This window comes from Phascolarctos cinereus, unplaced genomic scaffold (genome assembly GCF_003287225.1).
Source record: "Phascolarctos cinereus isolate Bilbo 61053 unplaced genomic scaffold, phaCin_HiC Scaffold_2;HRSCAF=192, whole genome shotgun sequence".
NCBI classification, from domain to species: domain Eukaryota; kingdom Metazoa; phylum Chordata; class Mammalia; order Diprotodontia; family Phascolarctidae; genus Phascolarctos; species Phascolarctos cinereus.
The window spans coordinates 35382574-35390217 of record NW_027555625.1 but is presented as its reverse complement, the minus strand read 5'-3'; positions in this window follow the sequence as shown (position 1 = coordinate 35390217).

The window sequence follows — 7644 nt, the reverse complement described above, 5'->3', positions numbered from 1 at the left end:
ATAACAGCTGTAACTACCCCACGTCACAGGGTGCTGCAAGGTTCAAATGAGAGAATGTATTTAAAGCGCTTTGTAAACCTAAAGCATCATGTAGAGTGTCGGCTAATATTAGACACATCACCTGTACTAATGAGTTTTGGGGGAATCTATGAACCTTGGGCACTGCTTGAGGAGCCCCTAACTTTCCAGGGAAGTCCAAGAAAGGAAGAAAAACCCTTTCTGCAGAGATTTCCTTGAGGCTTAGCACTGGAAGGGGAATTTAGAAATCATCAGGTCCAATCCTTCCATTGTACAAATGGGGAAACTGAGGCCCAGAGAGTGGGAGGGATTTACCCAAGGTCACACAGGGAGTTAACTGGAGCCCAGGCCACTTGACTTCTAGTCTGGGCTTCATTCCACTGCATCACTATATCCCCCCATCCTGTCCATTTAAGCAATTAAGGGGGCTCTTTTGGGGGGGGCTAGGCAATGGGGTTAAGTGACTTGCCCAGGGTCACACAGCTAGTGTCAAGTGTCTGAGATTGGATTTGAACTCAGGTCCACTGCACCACCTAGCTACCCCCAAGGGGACTCTTTCTCAACTTGTACCTTGGAAACTTAGAATGGTCAGCCTGCCCCTGGGGTAATCCATCTTTTAAAAACTGGTGGTTGTTTTAAATGAAGTTATTGGAGAGATTTACAACCCAACTGTCCCCTTTTCAGGCACCAGAGGGGGCTAGGAGAGAGCAGACGCAGAAACTTGACTGGGAGGCATTAGATTTGGCAAGGGAATCAGCAGAGACACCTGTGATCTCCCAGATGGGTTTCTGACCACAGACAGGCCCTGGAAGACACTGATTGGGTCCATCCTCTGGTCATCTTGGGCCCCAGAAGCCAGAAGCAGCGGGGAGCTCCTTCCCATTCCACCTCTTCCTCCCTGAGCTGCTGCCATTTGGTCAGGAAGTCAGTCAATAGGCATCGGTCAAGCGCTCTGTGCCAGGAACTGGGCTAAGCACTGAAGACACAAAGAAAGGCAAAAACCCAGCCCTCGCCCCAGAGGAGCTCACACTCCAATGGGCAGGACCTGGCTCTGCCCTTCCCACAGTATTCGTGTATTTCAACTGAATTCAGTTCATTTCAATACAACAAACCCCTAAGGACCTACGGTTTTCTGGGTATTGTGCTAGGGACAGGAAGACAGAATTAAGATATAGTGTGGATAGGAGGCAATCTCAGAGGGAAGGCACTAGCAGTGGGAAGGGCCAGGAAAGCCCCACTCCAGATGGCGAGACTGAAAGGAAGCAGAGGGCACAGAGGTGAGGGGCTTGGGGGACAGTCAGTGCAGAGGCACAGGAGTCAGGAGAGGGAAGGCAGTGTTCAAGTGTCACTGGATTATAGGATAACTGCAGGGAGGGAAGTAAGGTGTAACAAGACTGCAGAGGGGGGAAGGGGCCAGTGTAGGAAGGGTTTTAAAAACCAAATGGGATTTTCTATTTGATCCTGGAAGTCACAGGCAAACACTGGAGTTGATTTGAATTAGGGATGCGACTTGGTCAGACCTGTGCTCAAAGCCTAAAAAAAAGTCTTTATTTGGGAAGGGAATTCCAGGGGTCAGATCTTTTATCTTAACTGCACAATAAAGAAAAACATGAGCCTGAATGCTGGGCTTGGGTTCAAGATGCAAGAGGTCCTCATCTCAGAGAAAGAGACAGATTTTTCTAGAGAGAGAGCATACAAAGCTGATTCCCTTGCCAAATCCAACGCCTCCCGGTCAAGTTTCTGAGTCTACTCTCTCCTAGCCCCCTCTGGTGCCTGAAAAGGGGACAGTAGGGTTATAAATCTCTCCAATAACTTCATTTAAAACAATCACCAGTTTTTAAAAGACGGATTATCCCAGTGGCAGGCTGACCATTCTAAGCTCCAAGGTACAAGTTGAGAAAGAGTCAGGCTTAGAGTCAGGACGACCTAGCGAGGCAAACACCTTCAGATATCTACTAGCTTCGTGGTCCAGGGCTAGTCATGTAACCTTGTTTGCCTCAGTTTCCTCATCTGTAAAGTGAGCTGGAGGAGGAAATGGCAAACCACTCCAGTGTCTTTGCCAAGAAAACCCCAGATGGGGTCACAAAGAGTCAGAAACCGCTGAAATGACACCCACAAAAAAATAGGATTAATAATAGCACTTACCTGACACAGCTGCTGCGATGACCAGATGAGGTGTTGTTAAAACACTTAGTACAATGCCTGGTACCTGCCAGGCCCCTCATAAAATTGTCTCTTTCCTTCCTTCCTCTACCCCAGTTCAGGTGTCCTTATCACCTCTTGCCTGGTTATTGCAATTGCCTCCTATTTGGGATCCCTGCCTCTACTCTCCCCTCTCCAAAGGTACCACGTTAGTACAACCATCCAACCATGTCTTCTTCCTGCTCAAGAAGCATTAGCAGTGGGCAGCTAGGTGGTGCAGTGGATAGAGCACCAGCCCTGGAGTCAGGAGGAGCCGAGTTCAAATCTAGCTTCAGACACTTACTAGCTGTTGGACCTAGGCGGGTCACTTAATCCTGACTGCCTCAAAAAAAAAAAAAAAGGCAACATTAGCAAGCTGTAGAATTAGCTTTAGAATATAAAACCCACCACTTGATGCTGAAAGCCTTCTATAATCTGGTTCCCAACTACCTTTCCAGGTTTATTTCATGTTATCCCAGGAAACCCATCATTGGGGTTTCAGTTTAGAATACTGGTCCACTGCCCATTCACCAGTACTCAGTTTCCCTTAGCCCCTTGGGGAGTGAAAATAGGGTTTTCAAAAGAAACACGGCATAAAAACAATTTCTGTAAATCGGATCCCATTTCAAATGGGGAAAGGCTATTTAAAGAACCCTGCAGTGAAGAGTCAACAGACATCAGGAGGGAGCAAGCATTTATGAAGCCCATGCTAGGTAGCAGGCGCTGTGCTGAGCACTTCACAAACATTAATCTTTTTGATATTTACTTACTGAATGCCTACCCTAGTGAAGTCACCCCATCGCCACTCTTTGGAAATGAAAATTTCCAAATTATCAGCACCAAGTTTGTTTTTGAAGTGTGAGTTTTTATGCAGTGGGTTTCCTTAAAGTAGGATAGCTCTGAGATATAGCAGGTACTAAGACAGTTCTCTATGCCCCAAGTTCTATGACACTGGCCCTCTCCCCAGATGCTAGTTTCCTTGAGCCCCTAACAGGAGTGAAGGAAGCACAAAGCATTGGTAGGAAGCAAAGATATAGGGGCGCATCCAAAATGCCCCATACAGCCCATTTCCTGTCTCCTACACTCTTTTTGCCTAGAATATCATGGATTAAATGGGGGGTAGGAAGCCTGTCCTATCTTAGTCTGTTTACAGGAGGTGGGTACTCGGTATCTGTGCCTACTGAAATCCTAGTCATTCTTCAAGACACAGTTCAAAGGCCATCTCTTTCGTGAAGCCTCCCCAGTTTCCACACATACAAGCCCAAGCAGAAAATTGATCTCTCCCACCTCAAATCTCTCACCGCTGTTTGTCTGCAGCTATCCTATGCACTTAACCCATGTTATACCTATGTCCTGTCCTCATCTCTGGTCCTAGGCTGTAAGCTCTGTGAGGGTCGAAACCCACTTGTTTTTAGGACCATATTTCCAGCAGGCAGCTAGGTGGTGCAGTGGATAGAGCACCAGCCCCGGAGTCAGGAGGACCCGAGTTCAAATCCAACCTCAGACACTTGATACTTACTTGCGATGTGACCTTGGGGGGTGGAAATTGCCCACCCTCCCCCCAAAGTCATATATCCAGAGCTGGAAGGGGCATCAGAAACCATCTTGTCCAACATCCTCATTTTAAAGATGAGAACACTGATCCCCAGGGAGGTTAAGTGATTTGCTCAAGGTCATAAAGATGGTAAATCACAGCCAGTTCCTCTGACAAGTTATCCTCAGTTGGGGACCCACATAGGGGGATCAAACCTTGCTTAAGGCAATAGATAAGTCACCGTTCTCTGGCACTAGGTCAAAGTGCTGAACACATTGGGGGAAGTTCATCACCAGATCGTGACCAGAATAAACCAAGAAAATTCTTTTTTGTGGGATTAAGATCTGAAAGGGACCTTAAAGTCTGAGTACAGGCCCTTCATTTTACAGATTAGGAAACTGAGGCCAGGAGAAGGGAACATATTCTGAATCAAGTATTTACTAAACTGGCAATGTGGAATGGTGGCAAGAGGCCCGGACTTCCTCCTTCATCTATAAATTAAGAGGCTTGGCCTCAAGGTCCTTTCCAAGTCTAAATCTAAGGGTTTAGGATTTAACAGGGGATTCTCTGATTCCATATCCAGGGTTTTGTTTTAATCCTAAACAGTGAAATTCTGCAGGTAGAATCCAAGGCATGTGGGCTAAGATTTCAGAAAACAGTTCTGACCTGATTTTACAAGAGGCGTACCTGGGGCCCAAACAGGAAAGGGAGTCTAGGGAGTTAAGAATGAGTTCAACCTAGGTCTAGGAAAGGCAACCCTGAAGGGATTAAGGTCTTACTTTCTATAGAGTGAAGAAATGTGTCTGTAACACTTGTCAAAATCAGTATTTATCCAGGACCTACTACGCGCCAGAAATACAATGCCATAATTGGAAGGGGCTGCCCTCCAAGAGCTTACATTCTACCAGACCTGAGCGGTGTGTTAAAGCTAGGAACTGAAGAAGGTAGAGGTGAGGACAGAGGGTAGAATAGGTTTGGTGGGGTGGCTGGTGCAAGAGGCAGTAAGGGAGATGGAATGTCACGTATGGAGTACAAAGAAAAGTTACTTTGGCGGAACAGGTACACACAGGAGAGCAATATTAAATAAGCAGAGAAAAGGTAGGTGGGAGGCAACTTAGAGAAGATTTTTGAGGTGAGAAAGATGTTTTAAAGCATGTCAATCTGGCAGCTGTGTGAAAGGATGACTACACAGGAGAAAAAACTGGAATCAGAAAGACCTATAGGTGGCTATTGTCATGGTCCAAGGCAGTGTTCATGCAGGCCTGAAATATGATAGTGATGGCATGAGTGAAGTTCCTAAACTAATTACACCTTCTTTCTCATCCTGCACCAGTTTTGTCCACATCTTTCTATAAATTCCAATAAAGGATCTAGTCAAAACACTCGAGGGCTTGCTCTGGTAATGCTTCATGAAGCCCCAGGACAGCACATTTCATCCATCTTTTCTCACCCTCCTTATTCCATGACCAGACCTTATACATATGAGTAATTATTGTGTCTTTCATCCTACTTCTCAACAAAGCCATTGTTGGTAATATGGCATGGCTTACCTATACACAGAAGCCAAGCCACATCTTCTGCCTCATAGACTCCAGAAATCTTTTTAAAAACTAAACACTTTGCAGCTTTAAAAAAGAAAAAATAACATCGTCACTTTTCAATGACTTTTGTTCAACCATCCAGTAGAATCTGCCCATGTAATAGGAAAATACTCTTAGTGCACTTTCCATTCACCATTTAGAGAAGCAAAACCAGCCAACACATTGATTAGTCCCAACAGATAACACCAGTCTCCTGTAGTCTAATGACCGACAGGACAGAGATAGCTTAACCAAGAGATGCCAGGTTCTGATGTCTTTCCATGTTTCTTTAAAAGGCTGTAGTCAATGTGTCGATTTTCTCTTGGTTCTGTTCAATTCACTCTGCACTAGCTCATCGTACAAGTCCTTCCACATTTCCTTGATTTCTTTTCATTTTAAAATTTCCTTTATTAGAAACCTAATTTTAAACATAAATATTTTGACATACAAAGATGAGATTGTATATGAAACTGTTAACTTGTAACAGTTTGCTTCTTACGTGCATATTAAATTTAACCCAGCAGTAACCAAACTGCTCCACTTGTGTTCCTTTCTGAACTTTTCTTTGAACCTGATACTTTTTTCATTGACACTTTTCCTTTCGTTTGCGCATTTCTATCACTACCAACCAACTCTCCCTCTAAACAGAAGCTCTAAATTCTTCATTAATTATCATTTCACATAGTTCAACAACATCGTAGAACAAATGACACTTATATACCATACTTTGTTATTTCTCAGTAAGAATGCATCTTGTTTCCAGCTCTTTGCTACTACAAAAGGTTCCATGCATCTTCCCACCACCTTTTTGGGTGACTGGCCCCTTTGATTCTTCTGAGATAGCTGTGCTCCATTATTCAGTCACCCAGTATCGTCACAACACTAAATTACTTATCAATAGTTTGGTTTGTTTTTTTTAAAAGGTCTTTTGTATTGGCAAGCTTTTTAAGACCTCTCCTCCTCCCACGCAGCACTTAATTTTCCAAATGCCAACTAGGTCTTCCTCCTCAAGTTCAACTCTGAGCAACTTAATACCCATCTACAGTGATTATTCCAAGATAAAGATGTGATGATGTGCAAAAGGTGAATGGGCTGATCAATGGAAGAGATTAGGTGCATAATATGCAGAAACAAGTGAGTTAGAGTAGCCCAGTGTTTGATAAGCCCAAAGATTCTAGCTACTGGGGCAATAACGCTATTTGACAGACTGCTGGGAAAATTGGAAAACAGTCTGGCAGAAAGTAGGCATAGACCAACATCTCAGACTGTATACCAAGACAAGCTCAAAATGGGTACGTAACTTAGACATTAAGGGTGGCATCATAAGCAAATTAGTAGAGCACGGAAGAAATTATTTGTCAATCTGTGGCTAAAGAAGAGTTCATGACCAAATGAGACAGATTCATAAGCAATAAAATGGCTAATTTTGATTATATAAAATTAAAAAGTTTTTGCACGAATAAAAAGAAACAAAAATGAGAACTAGGAAATTGTGAGACAACTTTGCGGGAAGTTTTTCTGATAAAGGTCTCATTTCCCAAATATACAAGAAACTGAGCAAAATTTATAAAAGTCATTCCCCAATTGATAATTGGTCAAGGGATATGAAGAAATCAAAGCTATCAATAGTCATGTGAAAAAATGCTCTAAATCATGAGTAATTAGAAAAATGCTAATTAAAACAATTCTGAGGTACTACCTTATACCTATCAGATTGGCTAAGATGACAGAAAAGGAAAATGACAAATGCTGGAGGGGATGTGGGACAAAAGGGACACTAATGCACAGTTGGTACAGCTGTGAACTGGTCCAGCCGTTCTGGAAAACAATTTGGAACTATGCCCCCCAAAAAGCTATTAAACTTGTACATCCTCTACCCAGTAATACTACTACTAGGTCTACAACCCAAAGAGATCAAAGGAAAAAAGGAAAGATTCATATTAAAACATTTAAAACAGTTCTTTTTCTGATGGCAAAGAATTGGACAATTGAGGGGATGCTCATTAATTAGGCTGAACAATTTGTGGTATGTGATTGTGATGGAATACTATTGCACTATAAGAAATGATGAAGGGGATGGTTTCAGAAACACCTAGGAAGACTGATATAAATTTACATATAGTGAAGTGAGCAGAACCAGGAGAACAATTTACAGTTGTAACAATAATCAACTGTGAAAGACCAAGTAACTCTAATCAACCCAAAGACCCACCAACATTACCAAAAGACTCATGATGAAAAACACTATCCGCTTAGTTGACTTCATATTTTAATAGGTGTTGTATCTCTTGCCTTCTCAATGGGTGGGAAAGTGTGGCAGGAAGGAAAACA